Source organism: Aotus nancymaae, unplaced genomic scaffold, assembly GCF_030222135.1.
Source record: "Aotus nancymaae isolate 86718 unplaced genomic scaffold, 86718_ANA_hifiasm-v0.15.2.pri h1tg000049l, whole genome shotgun sequence".
NCBI classification, from domain to species: domain Eukaryota; kingdom Metazoa; phylum Chordata; class Mammalia; order Primates; family Aotidae; genus Aotus; species Aotus nancymaae.
The window spans coordinates 9914693-9941348 of record NW_026988463.1 but is presented as its reverse complement, the minus strand read 5'-3'; the positions used below and the strand labels follow the sequence as shown (position 1 = coordinate 9941348).

The window sequence follows — 26656 nt, the reverse complement described above, 5'->3', positions numbered from 1 at the left end:
CTGTCTCTTTTTTGTTCAGTGACCCAAGAAGGCAGGAGAAGGAAGACACTTCTCAGCTGCCTTTCCTACAGTTGGATGCTGGGCTGGGATGGGGCTGGGGAACTTGCCTTTTGTGATGAACAGTGAAGAAGCAGGGATTTTGTGCAGCATCAGCACATGCATAAGGCTGTGTTGGGAAGAATAATGACAGGGCTCCAGAGAGGACTGACTGCAGCTGCCCCTTTCATGCTGGTTGCACATGCTTTCTTCTGTCTGGCTCCCCTCCTGGACTGCATATATAGCTTGTTCACACCTGAATGCCTGGTGCCTTTCATTTCTGAGCATTTTACATGTGCCATGAGATTTACCGTCATTATGAACAGATTTGGAAACTGAGGTTTGGAGGGATTACGAGACTTGCCCAAAGATATTCAGCTTGATGGGGAGAAGATCATGGCCCTGTTCTAAAGATCTCTCCAATCCCTCACTCTCAGTTTCGTTTCATCACATCATCCTGTTTATTTCCATCATAACTTGTATCCCAATTGCCAACTTTCTTGGTTATTGATGCATGTAGTGTCTCTCTCCCCCTCCAGGCTCTGGATTCTTGATAGCGGCACCTCTGTTTCCTGGGTTCACCTGAGTGTATAACACAGGCCCATCATACAGCCAAAGCTCTACAATGTTTGTTAACAAAATGAATGAATGAATGATTTGAACCCAGACCTATTTGGCCAAAGCTTCACTCTGTAACCTCTGCTCACGGCAGAGTTCCATGTGTTATAATCTTGCTTGGTAAATGTTGATGGAATTGAATTACAGTTCAAGGTTGGTAGGTGGGAGTATCAGATACATGCATCTAAGAAAGTCACAGAAATGCACCCCAATATAGGTATGATCATGTGCCCAGGAATGCAGGTTAAACTTTGCCCACAGGTGCAAACCAGCAGGAGCACATGTTGTATCTAAGGAGCCTGGTGTGCTGAAAGGCATGGTGTGGTGACGGGTTCCAGAAATCCTCCATTAGGTAAGGACACTGGTTATTGATCTCTTTCACATGAGCGGAGCCTTATGTTAGGAGTTCCAGCTGGGAGTCATGCAGAACATATGATGAAACCTCTCTGGGCCTCAGTTTCCCCATTTGTTGTTTGGTGTGTGTTCCACTACTATTGTTTAATGGCTCAGAGTGGCATTAAATGATCTGTGCTCAACCCTGAATCCACCACTTTCTAGTTGTATGCCTTTTGGAAAGTTTTCATTTTCCTTCGTGCCTCAGTTCCTCATCTGTGAAATGGGGATAATGATAGTATTTACCTTTGAAGGTGGGTTGCAAGGGCTGAAAGTTAATTTATATAAAGCACTTGGAACAGATGGTAAATGTCTGGCTTACTGGATTAATGAGAAGATCCAATGAGATACTGACTTTTCATAATGCAAAAGTAGCTAAAAGAAACTCAGCAGAGGTGGCATTTGGATCAAGGTATCTCTGTGGAAGGCATCAAATTAGATGAGAAGCTTAGAAGTGGGTAGACCCACATTAAAAAAATTACTTAATTTGTACAATGTGTGCCAATTTTTTACTTATAAGCATCATCATCAATTTTATCTCATAGAAGTCTCCCATGTCTCTATGGCATAGCCATAATTACCCAAGGCTCAACCAGCTTCAAGTAGCTTGTTTGAAGGTCACATTTCTTAGTTATTTGTTCATGAATTTCTTGAAAGCCTACTATATGCTAGGCTCAGCATAAAATGGGGTCCAAAACCAGGTGGTCTTTCTGCTCATGTGTATCTGACAGTCTAGAGGAGGAGGCAGATATTTTAAAAAAGTATCATGCAACTTAATACGATGCACTGTAATAAGCATTGTGTGACCCACCCAGGAAGGTCAGAGGAGGTTCCCTGAGGACATGGGCTGAAACTGAGATATGAAGACTAGGTGGGTGATGGAGTGAAAGGAAGAGCATTTCAGAAAGTGGAAACAGCCTGGACATAGGCCCTGTGGCAGGAAGGACCATAGCAAATGTCTGATCTGAAAAAATTGCCTGAGAAAACCCGGGTGCTTGGAGGGGAAAGAGTGAAGGAGGTAAGAGCAGGACTGTGCTAAGACCTCCACGCCAGATTTGGGAGTTATGTTTTTATCATAAGAGGAGAAAGAAACCACTGAAGATTTTAAAGCCAGGGTGGATGGTGGCGAACATCAGATTTACCTTACAGAAGCATCCTCTGGTGACCACATGGAGAACCAGCTTCAGGGGAGGGGAGAGCAGGCAGTAAGTTATAGTTGCTAAGAAGCATTCACCATTCCACAGGTAGTTACTGAGAACCACTGCCTGCAGGCTCTGTGCTGGACACCAGGAACACAGCAGTGAACACAACAAAGCCCCTGCCTTCAAGAGATGCCATTTGAGTACAAGGACAGAGACAGCAAATGGACGAGCAAGTGAATGAATGTGTCAGGTAGCAATGTGGCTGGGAAGAAAAACTTAAAAGCAGGACAAGAGAATAGAGCACATTGGCTGCCATTCAGGCAGGAAAGACCTCTTGAGGTGCTGACATTGGAAGTAGGGGGACGGGCATGGGAATATCTGGGGGAAGGGCTTTCCAGGGTGTGGCACAGCAACAGCTGAGACCCTGAGATGGGAACAGGCTTAGGGTATTTGAAGAACATCATAGGAGTCAGTGTGGCAGGAGAGAAGGATTAAAAGAGGCAGATTGCCCGGGCACAGTGGCTAACACCTATAATCCCAGTACTTTTGGAGGCCGAAGTGCGTCGATCACCTGAGGTCGGGAGTTCGAGACCAGCCTAGCCAATATGGAGAAACCCCGTTTTTACTAAAAAATACAAAATTAGCCGGGCGTTGTGGTGCATGCTTGTAATCTCAGCTACTCGGAAGGCTGAAGCAGAATTGCTTGAACTTGGGAGGTGGAGGTTGCGGTGAGCCAAGATCCCGCCATTGCACTCCAGCCTGGGCAACAAGAGTGAAATTCCATCTCAAAAAAAAAGAGGCAGATTATGAAGGTCACATTGGGATTTTTGTATTTTATTTGGAGGGTGAGAAGAGGCCATTGGAAGCCAGAGCTGGGAAGTGAGGTGAACTAAGTGGCAGGGGGATTCCAGTGTAGGCTTCTTCTCTTCTCAAATTCTAGGGCCCCTACACCATTTTCCTGAGTTCAGATTTCTCCCTGGCCTCATGATAGTAGCATTTTTAACAATGTCAGCAGCCAGTATAGCAGAGCCTACCCCCTAGATGGTGTGTCAGACATAAAACTGAAGAAGCTTTACTTTTCATTTTTTTAGGGCAACGAATAATACATTTATTTATTGCTTTTATCACTAGAATGTGGGCACCTTGACAGCAGTGTTGCTCACTGCTATTATCTCTAAAGCCTTAAATAGTATCTGAGATTGTAGCTGTCAATAACTATTTGCTGAGTTAATAGATGATCATCCTGCACTTAAGTTTCTATGTAATGACTCCTGGCCAGAGAGCAGAGATTCAGCAAAGAAAAAGGTGAAAAGAAAAAGATGAGAGAGGCCCCTTTATAACTCATCCATGTAAAAAACACAAAATAAAAAGTCTTGGGCTTAAGACAGAATGCAAGTAGAAAACATCAACGACAAAATCTTTCTGTCTAAAATTGCCTGATCCTTGTGTGAGACCTTTCCAGGATGCATGGATTTCAGGTAGGATCTTAAGTCCCAGGGCAAGAGTAAGGGCAGGCAGGAGACCAAAACCAATACGCTTGTCCTCATCCCCAGTGCAGGTGTGAAGTCTGAGCACGTGGCTGGAGACAGCAGCCACACCACTTTGGTGCCTTCCAAGGAGGCAATGTCTCAGCTGTGCACGTGCTATTCATGCAAAAACAGCGTGGTCTGGAGCAGAGAAGGGAGTAGGAAACTCAGCAGGAGTCTATTATATTTTCTGCCGGAACTGACAGTAATATTGAATCATGAGAGAAATGCAGTAATATTGAAGGACGAGATAAATGATGAGAGAAATGAGAGTTGTATAACATTTAATGATTTTTAAAAATAAATCACTGAAGAAGATGAAGATGACTTGAAACATCTCTGAAAATGATCCCTTCCTGTCTGTAGGCAGCCTGGCTTGCACATTGCCCATGCTTGGTTTCTATCATCAGTGATAAACTTCGAGGATGCTGCAGCCTCCTATCAGTTTCTTTATATATATATATATATATATATATATATATATATATATATATATACACACACACACACACACACACAGTTTTTTGTTTGTTTATTGTGATTTTTGTGGGGTTTTTTGTTTGTTTGTTTGTTTTGAGATGGAGTTTCACTCTGTGGCCAGGCTGGAGTGCAGTGACACAATTTTGGTTCACTGCAACCTCTGCCTCCCGGGTTCGAGTGATTCTCCTGTCTCAGCCTCTTGAGTAACTGGGATTATAGGCGTGCACCACCACACCTGGCTAATTTTTGTATTTTTAGTAGAGACGGTGTTTTAACTTGTTGGCCAGGCTGGTCTCGAACTCCTGACCTCAGGCGATCTGCCTCCCTCTGCCTCCCAAACTGCTGGGATTACAGGTGTGAGTCACCATGCCAGGCCTGAGTTTCTACTTTAACTGGTTGCCCTAGGCAAACCATGAAGAAGCCATTGCATGAATAAGACAAGAAACTTTTTAGTTACAGATGAGCTGAGACATATGCCAGATCCCCAAAATAAATGTTGGGGCATTAACTTTTAAGTGCTGCATTGAATTTTTCTGTTAGTTTTATACATCATTCCTGTTCTCTTTTTTAAAATGCTGTTTTTCTCTTGAGTCTACATGACTGCAGCCTTTAAGAGGGTGTGCAACTGGGGCGGGGAGGTACAGTGCTCTTTTTGTAGACTCTCTTTTCCAGTTTTCCATAGATTAATGGATTCAGTGAGGACAGAAAGAGGGCCACTCCAGCTCTGGGGAGAAAAGACAGAGTTGGGAAGGTGAGATCCCTCTGCATATGGTTGTGGATGATTAGTAGACTAAGAAGGAGACCAAAGAGGATTCCTCCTTTCCTATATTACTCGATTAACATTAGCTGTAATAACAAATAATTCCTGCACAATTTTAATGCCTTAGCACAAGAGTTGGTAAGCTATGGTCCTGCAGCCCAATTTGGCCCCTTGTTTGTTTTTGTAAATAAAGTTTTATTGGAACACACTCACACCCAATTGTTTACACATCATCTAAGAAAGCTTTTATGCTATGATGACAGCGTTGAGCCATTGTGAGAGAGACTGCATGGCCTGCAAAGCTGTAAATATTTGCTCTCTAGCCCTTTACCAAAGAAATTTTTCTGACCTCTGGCTAAACAATAAAGCTTAGTGTTTGCTAATCTGATGGTCCAATGGTGGGTATTCCTGGGGTCAGCAGGCATCTTCTCTTCATGTGGGGATTTAAGAACTCAGTTGCTTCTATCCTGTGGCTCTGTCATCCTCTAATAACAGGATTTTCTGCAAGCAGCCAGTGGAAGCAGAAAGGAGAGAAGAAAGAGTGTCCTATCCCTCCAAAACTCTGGCCCATATCTTGTTTGATGGACGAGTCACATGGTTACACCCAGATGCAGAGGTGCTGGGAAAAGCCCATGGCTAGGCAGCTGGCTCCTGGTGACAGTGCCATACTGCAAATGGGAGCACACATTTGTTTTGGACCTGTAGACATCACCACCATGCTCTTTCCCTACTATGCTGGATGTCTGCATTTGAATTATTGCTCTGCCACTTACTGACTCTGAAGCTCTGGGGAATTTAACAAAACACTCTGTGCCCCAATTTGCTCATCTTTGAAATGGGCACAATCACAGTTCCTGACTGATAGAGTTGCTGCAAGCAGTGAATAACATATTATTTACTTCTCAGCACAGACCTGGCATGGGGTGTATGTAGAACATATGTCACTGATCGAGAATGATGCTGGCATTTTCAGTGACTTGACAAAAACCAGAGGCACCCAGCAACAGCCTTCAGAGCACTTTGTAATAAGTCCCCAACCTCCTGCACTTCCAGGAGAAGCCAGGTGGATGTTGGAGGAGAGGTTCCCTGGAGAGATTAGTCCAGGCCAATGCAGTGGAGACAGCTCGAGGGCAGAAAGGGGTCTCTACTCAAAAAGACAAGGATGCTTCTCGGCGTGCCGTGGACGAGGGAGGAGAGAGGAGGAGCATGCAGGGGAGAGGAAGCACTTGGTTGGTGGGAGAAGCAGCATCTCTGGTTTAGTCCTTTACTGCATCAACATCCCCTTGCTTGTGACGAATAAGTGTGGGGACAGCGTCTAGATGGGAAGTTGCAGAGGCACCGGGCCAGCCCATGCTGAAAGCTTACCAACTCCAGCACTCACAGTAGGTAAGACACCAGCAAGGATTCCTCATATCTCACTGGGTTCCCCTTTCACCATCAGAAGCCAAGGAAATTTCCAAAATATTCCATCGATGTCCAGAGCAGCACTGGAAGGTAGGAAGAGCAGGATTTGTCATCTTATTTTGCATATAGCTAGATGGAATCACTGAGAGACACACCAACTCGCTCAGCTAGTAAGTGCAGACCCAGGGCTGGCAGCCAGGCTCCTGTGATGCTGTGTCTGTGGCTATTGCTTCTGATACGAGGCAGGAAGAATGTTCCTTGGAGCACTGGGCACTGGCGGTGGTGGGACGGGGGACATTCATTATATTCTAAGGTTAATACTCGGGTTTTCTTGATAGGTGAGTTGCTAAACTTTGCTGTGAGAGCTTGGAAAAGTCTTTTTGCCTCTCTAAGCCTCAGTTTCCTCATCTGCAATATGGGCAACTCCTTTATAAGATATAAGATCCCTTACACCTTTATATGGATACCAGGTGTTGGGGAGGGCTATAAACAACATATTTTCTCATGTAACAATTACCACTTGAGAGCCTTCAATGGGCTGTGAGTGCTGAGGATACAGCAGTCAACAAAAGCAGCAAAACCTGTTTTCTTTGTGTGAGGAGAGGCCGACAGACATAACAAGTATTTAATGTGGCAGCTGATACTAAGCACCAGGCAAAAAGTGGATTAGTGAAAGGCCGAAGGGAGGCCTCAGGTGGTGGTGCAATCGGGCTTTGATTTGAAATAGAGCCATCTTCATGGGAGGGGTCATTTGAGAACAGTAGGTAGAATAGGAGAGAAGATGATCCTTTCTGTGAGTGAGAAAGAGAGGGGATTGGAAGTACAAAGGTTCCTGAGGTTCCTTCACCTGAAATGAAGAATCTGAAAGCACCTGCTTTCAAGTTCTGCATTTTTGGGGAGTGGGAGGGAGTGAGAAAAAAACAAACCTGGTTCTTGTTTGGCATGTTTGTCACTGAGTAGAGCTACTGGGCTTTCCTGGGGCCATTGTCAAGGGCTGCCACGGCCCATGTCTGCTGGTGGTGTTCTTTCTTTGTCCTCTGCTGTTCCTCCCACCTTGATTGTGCAGTGAATGGAGCAGATCCATGTTCTTCGGTTGACAGAAAGTGAGACTTAGAGATGGGCCCAAGGCTCTCCTTCTGTCAGAGGGTGAAGTGATCTGAAGTTTGAATTTAGGAAGTGCTTTTGTTTTGTTTAATGGCCTGGGAATATTCTTCAGGCTATGCTGGGAATATTGCATAGAGTACCTTCAAGATACAGAGAAAGGAAATGTATCTAATGCTGCTAGTAACAATAATAAATAATAGTAACATTCCCTATACGTGCTGGACAGTGCATCAAGCATTTTATTTTATTTTCCACAATAATACCATGAGGGAGCTACTTTTTATTACTTCTGTTATGCAGAGGAGGAAACTGAGGCTTAGGAAGGTGATGTGACTTGCCCCAACTCATCTAATTAGTGAGAACCTAAGTCGAGATTTGAATCCGGCTCTCAACCTCCAAGCAGTCCTGTGTCCTAGTGGTTGCCACTGGGTGGGGAATTCTGGAAGTCCTTTCTGCATCTTCATGCTCTGGATATTTTTTTCTGTAGTGAGCATACAGAGATTCTATAACTAGGAGGAAGGTTGGGCTGAGAACAGCGATGATGTAGCCAGACAGTATTGTGTGAATCAAAGAGGCTGCCTTGAGGTTGTCTCCAGGACCCTGATTACCAAGCTTGCTGTGGCTGACTTCCTCAAGCCACTTGCTTCCCATTTTTTCTTTAGCGGAAACTTCCACTGCCTCAGATACATAACGTCATTGCAATCCTGTCTAAAGTCTGGTCTCCAGGGTTTGCAGCAAGATTTCTCTGAAGCAAGGCTGCATCTCTACCTGTGAGGTTTTGCATCCCCTAGCCTACCTCTCACTGCCAGCTGATACAGGGGAGGCGGGAGATGGCTCGCATCGTATCCTTGAGTGGACCCTGCTTTTGTGTCTTTATTTTCTTCCCTGGGAAAAAATTGTATTTTTCCTGGAGTCAAATTAAAGGGTATTCCAGCCTCCTTGCTTAAATATATCTCAAAGGTTCTGCTGTGTTAGGCATGGTGATTCATTCCTGTAATTCCAGCACTTAGGGAGGCTGAGGCAGGAGGATCACTTAAGTCTAGGAGTTCAAGACCAGCCTGGGCAACACAGGGAGACCCTGTCTCTCAAAAAAAAAAAAAAAAAGCCAGATGTGGTGGCATGGGCCTGTAGTCCCAAGCTACTTGGAAGGGTGAGGCAGGAGAATCTCTGAGCCCAGGAGGTAGAGGCTGCAGTGAGTTGTAATCATGCCACTGCGCTCTAGCCTGGATGACAGAGCAAAACCCCAGCTCAAAAAAAAAGGACTCCGCTGTTTCTCTGATCTGGCAAATTAAAAATATAATACCTTTTGTTAAAACCTGGAGCCACAAGTTTTCTATAAACATGATAGTTTTACGATTCAGCTGCCCCATTAGTAATCTCCAGTCTTGTTACCCATTTCCATCTCTCTGCTACCTCTCAATTTTCTTCTTCACTCATTCCATTCCTCTCTTTCCTCCCTTTTCCTCTCCATCTCCTCTCATCTCTCTATTACTCTCTTCCCTCTTCCCTCTTTTTTTCCCTCTCCTCTCTGACTCCCCATGGCTTATCTCCATTTCAACTATGCTTTTTAAAAAAATTAATTTTAAACAAAATTTTGGATTATTTTGTAGGAGGCTGTGTTTTGAATTTAATGCTTACTTATTTGCTCAAAAAATGAGCAGCCAGCCAACCAAACAGCAATTCTGTGTCTACAAGTGGTCTCCCATGCCATCCAACAACTCTTACTTGATAAAAATATTTGCTAAGCAGTGAGAAAGCTATTGTGCCTACCTCTTCAGTGGGGAATGAGTGGGAAGTTACGGCTGAACGTGGGCCTTCTCTGTGTTGTTTAGGCTTCTCATCTTGACACTACTCTAACTCCATGGCTCAAATGAGTCTGCAAAATGAGAGTCCCTGAAAGCCAGACACATCTTGGCATATTGTGTAATCTCTAAAAGGCAATGGGAGACAGAGAAGAGGTGGTAAGGATATAGCTTAACTGAGACTGAAACACAATTCGTGCTTAAAACTGTGCATGACATCAATAAGACCACTTGTGCTTCATAAGTCTGCAATCAGCCAAAAATCCAAATGAATTAGTAGATAGCTGATGAAAGTCTAATGGGTTCGATTTGAGCCCTTGTGTTCCTAGGGAGAGGTGAATGCCATGGCTGTTAAGAACATGCCTTTGGATTCGAATTCTGGCTCTGATGACCACCTATATGATCTTGGGTGAGTCCTTTAACCTCTCTAAGCCCCAACCTGTTCTTCTGAACAAGATGCATAATGACAGCTTATATGGGTGGATTAAATGGCATAATTTGTGACGTACCTGGCCTAAGGTTCATGCTTGATAAATATTTGTCATCACTGCAATGTTTTGGGATGTGTTCTTTGTATGTAAAATGGTACCCATGCCCACCTCCCTGGGCTATTGGGGGATTAACTGAGACACTGCATGACAAAACTCTTTGGAAGGCCAGTGCAAATAAGTGGGCTTGTGACCTCTCACATTATTTCGGTCTGTAGGTTCAACTGGCAAGACAATCATGCCCATTTATAGTGACACACACTGAAAACTTTCCTCTTACAAGAGGTTATTGAACCAAGACAAGAGAAAATACCAGAGGCTCTTTCTGGTGTTTTAATTCCTTCACATTTATTTCTTTCATCACAAGTTAATGAGGACTTAGTATTCACATCCGCAATAAGCAGAAAATGGACTCATATTGGTGTTCAAATCCTAATATGTTCTTCTACTGTTTTTAAGATTTGTGCCAGGTTACTAAACAAATCTCAGCCTTAGTTTTCTCACCTTTAAAGTTGGAATGATCATACCCACTTTGAAGGATCATTGTAAAAACCATACCTGAATGTACCCGCATACACACAGAAGCAACCACTATAGAAAATAGATTATGTAATATTTATTCAATGTATTTTACTTTTCTGTTATTTATAGAGCCCTGCCTTAGTTGGCTGAGTTATTTCACATTGAGAGTGCCTCATTTTCTAGCTTGGGAATGCAGCTGGAACACAGGGGCAGCTTGTGGCCTTCTTTTTGTTTGTTGATAACTCAGTCTAATATCAGCCTGAGTGGACTCAGTTGGAATCTACCATCTCAATATCAGGTGGTTCATTTCTCATTGGCAGAGCCCTCTTTTGACAGCCTTGGGAAGGCTGGCTGATCATCTTGGGTTGATTAGCAAGAAAGTTAAGCCATATCACCCTGATTAGTAGGGTTTTCTCCTCTAGATTCATGTATTAATCTACAAAGTGAGCAGTTTATCCCTGGTAGATGTTGGAATACCAGGTGTGGTAGTCATGCTGTGTCGTCTTGTAGTACTTTCTAATGGTGCCTGTATTAGACCACATTTTCAATGCTTGTGAACAGTGTCATTGTTGTCATTTTTCTCCCAAAGAGCTGGCATAATACTCAAAAGAAATGGGTTCTTATAAGTGCTTGTTCATTGACTGAGTGTGATAGGAATATAACTGTGGGAATATATATTTATGGAAAAACAGCTCCAAGGTATTCACTCACTCATTCAGTCATCAAATACTTATTTATCATCCTCAAAATGTCAGCAACCGTGCTAAGTGTTCAGACCAGAGAGAAGCATAAGACCTGCTCTAGGGAAGCACTGAGTCTGAGGTGAGGGAAAAGAGTCAGAGAAATAGACTGTGGTGCAGAACTGATGTATGTTTTATTTCTTGTTTATGAAATATTATAGGGATGTGGAGAAAAATGAAACTAGCATCAGTGCTAGACTTTAAAGAGAGGCTAAACCTCCACAGGTGAAGGAGATAGGGAAAGACATTCTGGACAGAGGGAAGAGATTTGTAGAGGTGTCAAGGTGGGACATAGAGGAAACAAGGTGCTTTGTGTGGCTGGGATGGCACACATATGTGCGTGCTTGTGTGTGTGCATGTGTGTGTGAATATGTGTGTATGCACATATGCATATGTGTGTGTGACTCTGTGTGCATGTATGTGTGTGTGTATGCGTGTGTAAGGCTGAGCTGGAAATCAAGGCTTGGGTTCTATTCTGCTACGGAGTTTGTATTCACTTGTACAACATGTATTTATCAAGCACCTGCCATATGTTGGATGCTATGGTGTTTTGCATGTGCACCTCATGTAATCCTCACAGTAGCCCCATGAGATAGGTATTATGACCATTACTCTCATTTTACCAATGAGAAAACTGAGGCTCAGAGAGGTGAAGTGACTTGCCCAAGGTAACATAGCACTATGATCCCCATAACTGGGGACAGCAAGTACATTGAATAGGAAAGTGAAGCAGATGGGGCAGATTGCAGCCTAAGTTCACTCAGAGTGTCCTGAATGGGCTTGATGGACATTGACCTTTAGTAGCCTCCTCATTTGCTCCAGGCCCACTGACCCTGTCTCAGTTTCCTGACAACCGCAAGTTTTCCCCTGCTTTGGGGCATTTGCATATGCTTTTCTTTCAGCCTGGAATGCTCTTCCCCTCATTCCCTCCATGGCTGGCTATTGCTCATCATTATCCATCATCTCCTTGGAAAGGGCTTCCTTCCCTTACTGTCAATCCCCTCCTTCCTATCTTTGCTGTCACTGTGCATTTCAGTTTCCTTTTTTATTTCCCTTTTCAAACTCTAACATTGGTAATTAGGGGAATGTATCACATCAGTACCAATGTACTGAGTAGTGAAGAGCTTGTAGTCTGCAGTAGATTGCTGGGGTGAGAATCCTGGCTCCAACACTTACCAGCTGCTGGGATATTGAGCAAGTCCTTCAACTTTCTGGCCCTTATTTTCCTCTTCTATAAAATAGGAATGATAGTAGATTCCCCTCACAGGCCAATCTTGGAGGGATTCCAGGAGGGCAGAATCTGACACAACATAGATATTCAACAAATATGTGTTGAATAGAGTTGTGCTTGACCAATCCATTTATCTACTACCTAGGTCTTGTGGCTGCCTTAGAGCTGGGAAGGTACAGGCTGCTTAGGGGACCCAATTGTGGTCTTCCCTCTCCCACCCACCTGGTGGCTGCTCTCCAAAGACTGTGGGCTTGCTTCTGGGGATTCTGGCAGTTACCTGCCCCCCGAAAAGGCTTATCCTGTTGAATGGCAGCCAATTAGGGCTGATTAAATGTTAATGAGTCTGAAGCTGCTTGGTAAGCTGTTTAGCACAAACTCAGAGATGAGAGGGAGAAACGAGGGGAAGTGGTGACATCATGCACAGGATGGAGAAGTGCAAGGGCCTGACCAAGACCTATAGCATCTTAATCATCTGTCCAGACTCCATACTGTGGCTCTTTATGTTGGAGCTGGTGCTATACCTGTCAAGGGAGTAGCAGTGATAATAATGATGATTATAATTGTAGTAAAATAACACTTTTTACTGAGCTCTTAACATGGGCCAAGCACTATGCTTGGTATTTTATATGTACTTACTTTTATCTTGTCCTTACAACATCATAGGTGGCACTGTGATTATTTATCCTCATTTTGCAGCTGAGAATCAGAACAATTAATTAACCTGTATCATATAGCTAGTATGACTCTCTTGACTCCAGAGTTCATGTTCTCCTTGGTTTTTCAGAAACTCAACATGAAAAACTCTAACTTTACATTTATTGCACACACAGCTGTAGCCTCATACACTAAACTCCCACCTTGTATTGAAATCATAATATGCAGAACTCCCTTTTATATTAATTGATCATCTACACTGTGAAAGGTGATCTTTTATGCAATTGACTTTTGAACTTCTTGGAAAAATAATGTAGGGAGGTATGAGGATTTCCATTCTCCAGATGAAGAAACTGAACCCAAAGAGCATCAATAAATATGTGCCGATGAAGGGTAGAGTCAGAGTGCAGATAGAGGCTCACTTGACTTTGAGGCTAATCTCTTTCCACCACCCTAATCATTTAATGATTAGTCCTTTATTGTCAGATACTTTGGCAACTAGAAAAGTGATTTTGTGTTTCGACATTGCAGTGATACTGCATTGCTATAAAAGTTTCTGAATGCTTATTCTCAATTTCTATATTTATCTGGTTGTGGACTCCTAACTAACAAGTCCATGGGCCAAACTTTGAGTGGCACTTCTTTTTTTTCCCCATCTTTCCCCAAATATTTACTTAATTGTTCAATTCCAGTATACAGATATAATGGTATGAGACTTATTAAACCACACCTCCATAGGAAAACTTTTTCAACTAGGGTAGAGCGCTTACTCACAGTTTCTTTTGCCATTAATCTTAAAGACTCCATTCATTTCCCAAATTACCTAGGTCACCATCTTTTTTCCCATCTTCCTCATTGAGGTTGTTTTATTTATTTTTTTGTTAGAATAATATACCATATCTATATTTTTAAGTCACAGAGAAAAACAACAAGGGTGTTTTAAAGTTTGGTTAATTACAAAATCCTGTAATAACACTTTTTTTCCCTTCTTAATATATGTGGAGTGACAGCATCAGCATGATCTTCTTTATAGTTTTGTCATGTTTTGGGATTTTAATATGCTCATTTTAGTTTTCAGGGACATTATTGTGATAATGAAGTTCTACTCTGTTGAGTGGCACTTCTTGCATACCCAGCACCTCTCCACCGCCTTATCTTTTTCTTGCTTAGTTGCTCCTACCATTGCATGCATGTGAGCATCCACAGAAAGCTTTTGCGGTCTAATTGCTCTGGAGTGGGCTCCCTGCATCTGCACTTTTTGAAGGTGCATATGTGGAATTAAAGTGCAGCCAGGTTGAGGTGACCTTTGAGTGTTTACACCCATTATTTCACTTAAAACCATCCTCTAAAGGAGGCATTGGGAATTATTCCCAATTCTGATTTCTTACAGACTGGGAAGCTGAGGGCCATAGAGATTGAGTTCATGGTGGAGTCACATCTAGTATCTGGTGTCTTAAGTCTCAGCTCAGGGCTTTTTCTGTTCTTCCTGTGCCCCAGAGAAAACCCTCTTCTTTCTAGAGGACTCAGGAAACTCCTCTGTTGAATCAGATGCTTGATTTATGAATTCTCCAGAACACTTAGCTGGACAGTGGATAGAGTAGAGAATAAGGAAGTTAGTCCCTGGGGCAGGAAGGAAAGGTGTGAGCAGTCCCTGGAGGCCAGAGCTGCATCTGAAATTGTGAAGGGAATTTGGATGCATCTTCAGTGACTCACAGAGAAGCAGGGCTTGGACCAAGCAGTTTGATGAGACCCTTTCCAACTGTAAGATTTTGGGATGCCACAATAGTGAGCTCCACAGCCTGGATGACATGAGCCTGCTTCTGTCCTTCTTCCTCTTATCCCCCCTTGATTGAATCCCATTGACCCAAGTTTCCGGCCAAAAGCAGGGTCTATTAAAGAGTTTCCTGTAGGCTGGGTGTGGTGGCTCATGCCTGTAATCCTAGCACTTTGGGAGTCTGAGGTGGGAGGATGACTTGAACTCAGGAGTTTGAGAGCAGCCTGGGCAACATAGAAAGACTATCTGTGTCTAAAAAATTTTTTTTAAAAAAGAATTTCCCTTAAGACCTGAGTCTAAGTGTTCTGAACAAAGCACCCATGGGAGAAAAGTACAATTTCATAGTTTTGGATTGTGACCACTGAGCTAGGGAATCTTTTTATTTTTTTTGCAATACTCTTTTTTCCTCCTAGCTTTATTGAGGTATAACTGACAAATAAAGTGGTTTGTATTCAAGGTGTACAATGTGATGTTTTGATGAGTGTGTCGACTGTGAAATGATTACCATCATCAAATTCATTAACATATCTATCACCACCGTTGGTTACTATTTTGGGTGTCTTTGTATGTGGTGAGGATACTTAAGATCTAATTGCTTCACAAATTTCGAGTGTATAGTACAATAGTATTAACTGTAGTCACCATCCTCAGAACTTATTCCCCTTATAATGGAAAGTTAGTACCCTTTGGTCAACATATCTACTCTAGGGTCATTTCTAAGTCAGCCAGAAAGTCAGTGTAAGATAAACCCAGGATCACTCCTTCTGACTCCAGCAGTCCTGAAACCTCGCTGAGCTGAGTTGATACAGACCTGGCCGCAATCTCAGAAGAAAGCATTTGCCAAACAAATGAGTAGTAAAGAGGGATTGGGGCACCAGGCAGGGTTGATTTAATCTACTTGAGGGCATGCTGTTTCTAGCCTTGGGTAGATAAATTGTTTATAGGCAAGTAATGCTGCTAACTAGAAATGTGTTCTATCTGTACATTAAAATGGGTCCACAAATTTCTGCTTAGAAATTTAGCTTCCCTCTTTGAAATGCGTACAGATTAATCATTTCCTCCCAGCTATCCTGTGACAATACCTTCTATTTGTTGTGCCTCTGCCGTGTGCCAGACTGTGATAGATGCTTTCCATGCATAATCTAATTGTAATTTTTACAACTTAATAATAATAGTGATAGTGATAATTATAAAACAATGATAAACAGTAGCTGTCATACATCAAATATTTGTCATATGCCAGATACTGTGTCGAATGCTTCTATCTTATTTTATTCTTATACTTGCCACACACGAAGGCACTGTTAGTGTCCTCATTTTACTAGTGAAGCATTAGCAGTGAGGTGACTTCCCCCTTTTTATTGATGGGGCCACTGAGACAGAGAAATCCTGTGCTTTGCTCAAGGTCACAAACTTATGCTGGCACTCGGGTCTTTTTGGAGATCTCCAGTTCCTTGGACTTACTAGGAAATTGATGATCATTGTTAAAACATGTTTTCTTAAAGGATATTTTTTCTTGGGGTTTGGGGGATGTTGGGAGAAAAAGTGGGGTCTGAGCTGCTGGCATGGTCCACAGTCACTGAAGGCAGGCCATAGCCAGTGCCCAGATTGAGAAGGTGGAGCTGTAACTCTGGTGCATTCTTGTTTATAGCAATGAGGGTTTCTAAGGTGTCTGCAACTCAGAGAGTTTGGGACCTAGAGAATCAGAGCAGCATGGGGTTAGGAGATGAGTTTCTTTCCTGCTCTTCTTCATGGTGCAAGCAGAGCTGGGCTGTGCAGTGTGTGTGTGAGGTAGTACAGACACACCCAGCTGAGTGCCGTAGCACCAAGACAGTCACCTCCCTGGATAGAGTTTCTCTCATGCAGCACCAGCAATAGCCGGACCAGAGGTTCACCCCTCTCTGCAAAAGTGTCGCTAGTTTAGACAGCCTGAAATAGCCTCTAGGGTTCTCTTAGCCATCTACAAGCAGGTCAGGCTAGAGTTGAGCTGAGAGCCACACCACGTTAGCACACAGCTGCTGGACACCCCTTTCACATTTTGGTGAACTCTTCTCCAGGGGTTTCTTGTCACATCAACTGCAGTGGGATTGCTGCCTCCTATATGTGTCTTCTGATACTACCACAGAAACCCTGACTTCTTCTCTTCTAACTGTTGATAGAAAACACCAGCCTCCTCTTCTCTTACTGGGATCAGAATTCTTATAACACCCACCGTTGTTTCATGTAATGGTTCCTTTTTCACAAACAGTCTTATAGTTTTCTATTTGAAATGGCCCACATGTATCTGCTTTGCCTCCTAAACTAAGCTAAATGTCTTCTGATCAAGTCTCCTTTTAATAATTCATCTTTAAAAAAAGTCATCTCATTTGATTCTTCTCAATATAAAAGTAACTACTCTCATCATAGAAAAATTGGAAAGCAATGTTATCAGGGCCAGGACAAAGAAGAGGAGATTAAAACTCCCTTCTTGGGTGCAAAATTTATAAGGGCGTCAAACAATTCAGTTATCAAGGTAAATACTACTTTAATGCAATATTTTAGAGAATAGAAATGAATGCCAAGAATTCCATGATTAACAAAATACTAGGGGATCCGGCAGGGCAAGTACAGGTTCAGATTCTGTCTTTATTTCAAATTTTGATATGTTTTTGCATCACGTTTTTTGCATTGGTTTTGATTTGTAAAAATATCACATTAAAATATTACTTATCTTGATCGATGAGTCCTTTGTCACCCTCTTAAATTTTGTACCCAAAGCAAGTGCTTCATTGGCCTTGCTGTACTTGCAGTCCTGGTAATGATGACCAGTGTATACTGAGTATTCATGGTGTCTCAGGCTCATTCTTATGCTTTTCTTATGTTATACTTGTTCCTATGTACAATCTTCACTACAACTCACAATAGCTGGGAACTGTTACTGTTGACATTTCTCAGAGCACTTAGAGACCCTCAGAGAGTAGTAACTTGCTATGCAGCCATAAGAAAGGGTGAGTTCATGTCCTTTGCAGGGACATGGATAAAGCTAGAAATTATCATTCAGCAAACTGACACAAGAACAGAAAACCAAACACCACATGTTCTCACTCATAAGTGGGTGTTGAACAATGAGAACACATGGACACAGGGAGGCGAACAACACACACCAGGGCCTGTTGGGTAGTGGGGGACTAGGGGAAGGATAGCAGTGGGTGGGGGCATAAGGGAGGGATAGCATTAGGAAAAATACCTAATGTAGAGGATGGGGTGATGGATGCAGCAAACCACCATGTTGGCCAGGCTGGTCTCAAACTTGTGACCTCAGGTGATCCTCCTGCCTGAACTCCTAAAGTCCTGGGATTACAGGTGTGAGCCACCATGCCTGGCTACCTACCACATGGTTTAGTGAGGTTCTGCTTGGGTGTCCATTTTCCACACAGATGGTGAACTCCTTTATTGCACGGACTGAGTTGTTGCACTTCCCTGTCCCCTGCAGTCGCCATCACCTGGCAAATAGTATGTTTCCAATAAATGTTTGCTGGGGGAATGCAGCCAATGGGTGATTAAGCAGGTGAAAATGCTTAGGAGAAAGCTTACACTGCAATGTTAAATACATGCAAATGAATCTAGTGCAAACTGCCTATCTTGCAAAATGATTTTCCAAATGTAAGGATGCTCAGAAATTTGAAGCACATTCAGAATCAAGGAGTCTTTTTTAAAAAAAAAATTTTTTTTTTGTTATTATTATTTTGCTTGAGTGAACTAGTTGTGTCACTGCATTAAAGTAAGTTACCTGTAAGCAGCTCTCTGATGGTAGGCCACAGGCCTCTGTACTTAGATCTATATTATAGACATTGTGGATCTTTCAAGTCTTTTTCTCCCTCTATTCTTTCCTCCTACCCTTAGTAAACCTCCAGTTATTTCTTTTTTTTCTTTTGAAGATGGGGTCTCGCTCTGTCACACAGGCTGGAGTACAGTGGTACAATCTCGGCTCACTGCAACATCAGCCTCCCAGTTCAAGTGATTCTCCTGCCTCACCCTCCCAAATAGCTGAGATTACAGGTGTGTGCTACCATGCACAGCTAATTTTGTATTTTTAGTAGAGACTGGGTTTCACTATGTTAGCTAGGCTGGTCTTGAACTCCTGACCTCAGGTTATCTGCCTGCCTTGGCTTCCCAAAGTGCTAGGATTACAGGCATGAGCCACTGCGCCTGTCCAGTTATTTCTTATTTGAATGATTATGACAACCTTCTAATGCCTCCTGCTTTTCTATTCACTTATCCTCCTGTAGTCACTAGATTTTTTTTCTGAAATACAAATGTCATATTCCTGTTAATAATCCATTACTTGTTGATAAAGTCCATATTGCTTAACTCTGTGCATAAGTCTCTTTATTCATTGCCTCCCAGGCTTGTCTCTCTTCACTCTGACCTATGTTTAAATGACTTAAAACAGTTGTCACTTCTTGAGACGCCTTCATTTCTTGGTAATGAATTTCCCTTTGTCTTAGACTTCTGTGCCATCCTCATCTCGTTAACTCCTACTTACACCACAGAACCCAACTTTCTTTATAATGGCATTCAATACTTGGTTTCAGAGTGGTCCATTTGTGTCTCTGTCTCTCCTGCTAGACTGAGTAATCTAAGGTGGGGCTTACGCTTTGTTGACCTATTTATCTTCAGCTACCCTGTGAATCTGTCTCATAGTAGCCACTCAAGACATGTTTGTAGAATGAATGAAGACCCAAGTTTTCTAATAATGTATATTTATTAGGCCAGAAAGAAAGTTCATATAGTGGCCAATGAAATCACGCTTCAAATATGGGTCACTAAACTAGAATGCGGCATAAAATGTTCAGGGTATCATTTAAGAGACATAAATACTGAAGGTTTGCATTTAGGTTACAAAATTTATTCTAGAAGTGCCAGGTTGAGAAGGAGAAGGTATCCAACTGTATGAAAATGACCAAAAACTGGAGTTTTCATTTGTTCTGATAATGAGGCAGAATAAGGACAAGTTAGACTTCCCCACACATTCACTCACAACTCCCTGACCACCCATTTATTAGCTGGGCTAGGCTATATAGGCTTTCACTCTGCTCTCATAGAGCTTACAAATCTAGAGGGGGACACAGGCATCAAATAATGAAGTTATAGCAACTGTGCATAATTAAATTCAGAGCTGAATGTTCTAAAGGAAAATGTCATTCAGCAAAGGAGCTTGACCCAGACTGGTAGCTGGTCTGAGACAGATTCTTTGAGGAAGTCACGCTTGAGCAAGAGATTGCAGGCTGAGAGTTTGATTTCTAGGAAGAGTAAGGAAACCGGAGAGAGAGGTTTAGGCCAAACCACCTGAAGCACTTTTTCTCTTCACTGGAGAAAATCTCTTTGCCTGGAAAAAGACTGAATAATTTTAAGCAGAGTTTAGATGATTTGTACTTGAAAAGAAACACATCAGCGGTCATGGTTTCACTGTCCTTGGTCCTGACCCAGGAGGATGCTGGTTGGTACCAGTCTTTGCATTTTAGAAGGGTCAGACCGAATGTGCACAGAGAGAAGAGCTATGATTGCAGGAAGGCCTCAGGAAGAAAGGCAGAGGGCATGAGAGAGCAGTATTCAAACGTATGAAGTTCTGTGGAGGAGAAGCATGAGTCCTTAGTTACTGTCCCACAGGGAAGAGTAGGACCTGTGGGCAAAGGCTACAAGGGAGAGAGATATTAGCTTTGCTTCTGAGCAGACCCTTTGAAATAATAAAGCTTCTGTTATTGGGATGATGATTAGGAAGTCAGTCAGCTGCCATCACGTGGATTCTTAGACAGGCTGGATGGACATTTTTCAGGGTAAAGCAAGAGGAAGGCTTTCATGGGAGAGGAACAGATTAAAAAGGGCAGCCTATGGGCTGAATCCAGCCCACAGATACACTCTGGGCCTGAGTGCTATAAAAATCCAATGAGTTTTCACTAAAATATCTAGAGGTAAATTTCTTTTTAAAATCCAGAAGACTTTTGAAACTTTTATTTTAGGTTTGGGGGTACATGTGAAGGTTTGTTACACAGGTAAACATGTGCCACTGGGGTTCGTTGTACAGATATTTTATCACCCAGCTATTAATCCTAGTACCCAAAAGTTATCTTTTCTGCTGCTTTTCCACCTCCTACCCAAAAACTGGCAAATTGGGCCAGCATTCTAGAACTGCAACAATAATTTGCAGTTGATACATGGTGTATTAGTTTCCTACTGCTGAAATAAATCGCCACAAACTTACTGGCTTAAAATAATACACATTTATTATCCTATGGTTCTGCAGGTCAGAAGGCTGAAATGGGTCTCATGTAGCCAAAATCAAGGTGTTAGTAGGGCTGAACTCTTTCTGGAGGCTCTAGGGAAAGAACCTGCTTTTTCCTTGCTTTCTAGCTTCTAGTGGTTGCCTGATTTCCTTGGCTCATGCCCCCTTCCTCATCTTCCAAGGCAGCAGCAGAGCATCTTCAAATCTTTTTCTCAGACTCTACTTCCATATGTCCTTTCTCCCCATCTCAAGATCCTTACCTTAATCACATCTGCAAAGTCCCTTTTGCCATGTAAAGTAACATATTCACAAGATCCAGGGATTGGGACATGGACACATTTGGGGGCCATTGTTCTGCCTGTCCTGCATAGCCACCCTTTTAGAAACGATTGAACAAGGTTTGCATATTTTCTTAACCTGTCTCTACATGCTAGACATTGCATTTGTGAATCTTGAGTTACAAGGCTGGACTGGATAACCATTCTTCCTGTTGTTATCCTATAATTAGAAATAAAATTTAGCATATGAGGGTTAAATGCATGAATACAACCTTTTTCTCTTGAGGAGCTGGAGATCAGGAATAAAGGGTGTGAGAAAGAATTTTAAGTTTTTTAAAAGTGATGCTTTTATTGTTTGCAGGATGTCACATAATCAATTCAATTCAACATTGAATCTGTGCTCTGTTCTGTACTGGATTAAAGAATATGTAAGACAAAGCATAGGGCATTAAAAACTTCTTCCATTTTTCTTCCATTCAAGAAAACATTTCAGAATGCAAATGAGTAAGAATGATATCATTACGGAAATGACCTTGAATGTACTGCAACTTACCAAAAAGCCAGAATCATTTCCAAGTATCACTGATTGGACTGGGATTCTAATTAGTTGCATCACACCTCATAGCTGTTCATGATTCATTAGGCTTGAAGACCTCTTATCTGTGATATTGTCTCCAGCCTCCAGGAAGGCTTTTGTCTGTCTGCAGAGACAACGTGGGTAAAACTACAAGCAGTTTGGCATAGCATGTGACTAAGTACTTACATGTGTGGTACAGGCAGTAGGTGCTCAGGAGGTTAGACAGGCATCATGGTGAACCAGCCCTGAAGGATGCTTGGTGAACAACTTCCCACCACAAAGCGGATTCCCATTTTCTGGTTCTGCAATAGGGCAGCAGGTAGACAAAACCAACGCTGGATAACAGACTTAAAAAATAATTCATTGGTATGTTTCAAAGTTATTCTGAAAAAAAGCATGCCCCCACAAAGAATGAGAAGGAAAGCCTCTCTGGAGATCCATGAAAGAGGATCTGACAGGCAGTTACTTCAGTACACAGCAGTCAGTGAATCCGTCCTGGACTTGTGTCTTTCCTCTTGTATTGGAAATTTTTGGAGAATGACTCTGATTGGTTGAATTGGGTCCTGCCTTGGCCCTGGGAGGGTAGACACCTTGACTGATGGACCCACCAGGACAAAAGGAAATAGAATATTGCTACCTGTAGAAGAATGGTTGGATGCTGATATCAGCTGTAACTTTTTACTTGCAATGTCTTAAGACTCACGACTCAGGCAATTTCACAGGTTCCTTAGCATCTTACCTAATACTCAGGGGTGAACTGGTATCCTCTTATCTCCAGATCTATAATTCTACCTAATGTAAACACCTAGGAAGATAATCTTAGCATTAAAAACTTAGTTTACCATGGCTGGGCATGGTGGCTCTCACCTGTAATCTGAGCACTTTGGGAGGCTGAGGTGAGTGGATTACAAGGTCAGGAGTTCAACACCAGCCTGGCCAAGATGGTGAAACCCTGTATCTACTAAAAATACAAAAAAGTTAGCCAGGCATGGTGGCACGTACCTATAATCCCAACTACTCAAGAGGTGGAGAATTGCTTAAACTGGGAGGCGGAGGTTTCAGTGAGCTGAGATCGCACCACTGCACTCCAGCCAGGGCGACAGAGCAAGGTCCCATCTCAAAAACAAAACAAAACAAAACTTAGTTTAGCATATACCTGCAATTACTGATAAAAGCCATCTTCAAAATACAGGCACAAATATTACCCTATAATTTCAAATTGATTCATAAATAAGCGTGGGGGAGGTAGATGAGTTTCTCCCCAGTTGTTTGTGGGGTGACTGATGCTAAAGTAGAGTGTGGCATTGGTCGCTGGGAGCCTCAGATATCACCATGAAAAGTTGGACTGAGATATCATAGAAGCAAACACTACAGAGATAACCCAGCAAGCCTGAACCTTTAGCACATGGGGACACCATGTTTCACAACTTCAGGTGAAGGGTGGGGTGGAGGACTATGCTCACGAAATACAATATGACTGCTGCCCCTGGAGTTGTGCAACATAGCAGTCCTGGTCAAAAGACCAGTGCAGTATAAATACATGGCCTCCCTGGGAAGGCAACTTAAGAACTCTGGAGGAGCAAGGGGAGACATTCCTGTTACAACAGGTACCTGGGGCCAGAGGCACAAACCTTCAGTAGCCTCTCCTCTCTTCTCTCTGAGCTGAGTCCTAGTAATCACTTGTTCATCCTGCAAATCCACAGTATTTACAGTGCAATAGTAATGGTGGGAAGCATTTATTGAGAACCTATGAAGTACTGTGAGCCATGTTAAACAGTTCCTGTACATTATCTTATTTAATTTTACAAGAATTTTTACAGGTAGGTATTATTGCTAATGCTCTCACAACTCCAAATGTTATCTTTTTAAAACTTTTATTTTAAGTTCAGGGGTACATTTGCAGGTTTGTAATACAGGTAAACTGATACTCTGAAAGCTTGTAGTACAGGTTAATTCAGCACCCAGGTATTAAGCCTAGTACCTATTAGTTATTTTTCCTGTCTGTGGAACAAGCTTCTCTCTTGAAAACTCTGGAGGACTCAAAAATAAGGCTGTGGAAACTCACCTAGCTGGGGATTCTTGTTGTATTAGTGTACACAGTAAAAGCTAGACATATGTGCTGAAATGAACAGCTTCATAATAATGAAATAAGCAAATGAACCAGGTAGGCCTTGCTATTATCTACCCTTATCAAAATGGAAAATGGAGCTGAGACATTCATCTGTGTGCCTGAGGGGAGAGTACTAGGGAGTAGAGAGCAGGAATTCAAACAGAATTCAAAGTCATGCTTGTTCTTCGGGCCTTGCTCCTCATTCATGGAGTAGAGGGGACTATGCTTTGGTCTGGCCCAAGATAAATGACTGCACAACCCCGGGCCCAGCCTCATTGTGCATTTGGCCGACGTCCTGCCTGTCTCTGCCTCTTGTTCATTGCTGTCCTGCTTCCGGCTTGGTTTGCCTCTGGTCATGTGACTTAGCTGCCTGAACTCTTTTTTGTTCTCTGCAGGAACGATGCACTAGTTTTCATTTACTGCAGGAAAGACCAGATTGGCAGGTTATTTTTTGTTTGTTTGTTTGTTTTTTCCTCATTTGAGCAAGACACTGGGAACAATGAGGATGATAATGGGAAGTCATAGGTGTGCAATCTGTGTTTATATCACTGAGCTGCCTGCAAGCAAGACCCTTGAGGAACATGTTGGGTAGGTGCCCAGATGAGCTCAGGCACAGACTCTGTTGCAACCCCGTCCTGCCCAGGTCTCTCCCTTTGTTACCATTGCCTTTTCTGGTCTGAGCCTAGAGGTTGCACTGTCCTTGGAGATTGAGCTGAATCACAAATAAAAGGCCACTTATGGTTTTGAATGGTGCATGCTCTATTACAGTATCTTGCTGTCACCTGCCTACTTTTGCATTAAAAAAATTCACCTCTTCAACAAACCTGCACATTCTGCACATGTACTCAGAATTTAAAGTATGATAATTAAAAAAAGAGAATTTTTTTTTAGACGGAGTTTCGCTCTTGTTACCCAGGCTGGAGTGCAATGGCGTGATCTCGGCTCACCGCAACCTCCGCCTCCTGGGTTCAGGCAATTCTCCTGCCTCAGCCTCCTCAGTAGCTGGGATTACAGGCATGCGCCACCATGCCCAGCTAATTTTTTGTATTTTTAGTAGAGACGGGGTTTCACCATGTTGACCAGGATGGTCTCGATCTCTTGACTTCGTGATCCACCCGCCTCGGCCTCCCAAAGTGCTGGGATTACAGACATGAGCCACTGCGCCCGGCCAAAGACACCTCTTCTTACCTTTTAATCCTCACTTCATTCTTACCTACCTTCTGCCTCTCTGTGTGCCACCTCTATTGTGCTTCTATGATTACATATTTTAAAATATTTTTTTTGTTTTGAATAGGCAATACCCACATGGGATTACAAAAACTAATCAGCACCTCCACATGTCTAGCAAGTATTTTTTCTCCTAAGCTTCCTTCCTGGAGGAATTGCTGTCTGTTTCTTGTACATCATTTTGTCTAAGTATGTATTTGGTTAAACCTTTTGAAATCACCTTCTTTATGGGTCAAAGTGGTCACTTACCAGCAAATTCACGATTCATCCAAATTTGAGCATAAATATGGGACTTTATTGGCACCTGATATATAACGTATGTTCATGTGTATTGGTGTATTATCTGGGTCTCTCCATCAGAGTGTAAGCTAAATGGAGCCAGAACTTGTTTTGATTACTGTTAAATCTCCAGTGTTTGGCCCCCAAAAAGACTCAACAAATAAATATACTACTTTTTATTCACAAACGGTAGCCAACTCTATACACTGTTCTACACCTTGCTTTCTTCATTTACTGCCATATTTTTCAAATTCTTTGTTGGTCCCTGTGAATCAGCTTTTTTTTTTCTAACAGCTGCATGGAATGTGCATCCATAGTGAAAATGTACCCTAGTGGATGTGACCAATTTCCTTCTGACAGACATCTAATTTGTTCCCAGTCTCTTGCCATGATATACAAAAATGCCTTGAACATCCTTGCACAGATCTCTGCCTAAAAGTGTGAGTACCAATAGGAAGTTGCCTACATGTGGAACTGCTGGTTCTGAGATTATGTTGCTATTTTGGGCATTGCCTAGTTGTTTAATTGTATGCTTAGGAAGGAATCACAGTTCTCATGAGTCCAGTCTTTGGTCCTTTGGTGGTTGTTGTTGGAAACAACCCCACCCACTTCTTGCGCTCTACAAAACCACAGCAGTGGGGGAATGACTGCACGCTGTTCAGGCTTCTTAAAGTTTGTCTTGCTACTCTTCCTGTGGTCAACAGCAGTCCATTCTTTGTATGCTAATCTATTATATTTGTATTAGAAGATGGATTTCTCAGCATGACACAACTAAATTAGTTTTGCTGTTGGACATCACCATGGGGTGCTAGTTGGGGCACAGCTGTTGCATAGTCATGGGATATCCAAACAAGGGAAGTGGGGAAGGCACTGTCATAAGATCACAATCTCTCTTAGGAGCAGGAGCTGTCAGGGCTCAAGAGGACAGTTCTCCTCCTTTACCTTCATCCCCTCCCTCCTCTCTATGGTGTTATTCCTCCCTCCCCAAGATGTTCAAGTTCAGCTCATGTTCATAGAGTGCCTACTGTATGCTAGGTGCTTTCTGTCCAAGATCTAACTTAACTTTCTTAAGAGCCCTGTGAGAAAATAATACTAGCTGTATCTTATAGAGGATGTACCAGAGGCTCAAAAAGGTAGAATGACTTGCCAGAGTAAACTTTTTAAAAAAAAAAAAAAAAGACTGTCCTTCCTGGTTAGGACCTTCCATTCTAAGGTCCTCCTGTGTTCTTAACTGCCCCTGTCAGTGTCT

At 42.6% G+C, this 26656-nt stretch overlaps 1 protein-coding gene across 4 annotated transcripts in view; it reads left to right on the top strand.

The window, feature by feature from the left end:
• GRIN2A (glutamate ionotropic receptor NMDA type subunit 2A) overlaps nucleotides 1–26656 on the top strand; it is a 441648-nt gene that overhangs the window by 156216 nt on the left and 258776 nt on the right. The window contains exon 1 of one of the 4 annotated variants that reach the window (XM_012448291.3): nucleotides 5825–6341. The exons of the other annotated variants lie outside the window; for them this stretch is intronic. The gene's annotated coding sequence lies outside the window, so the exon portion shown is untranslated. Of the gene's footprint in view, nucleotides 1–5824; nucleotides 6342–26656 lie in introns of those variants that run through there. 4 annotated transcript variants of the gene reach the window in all.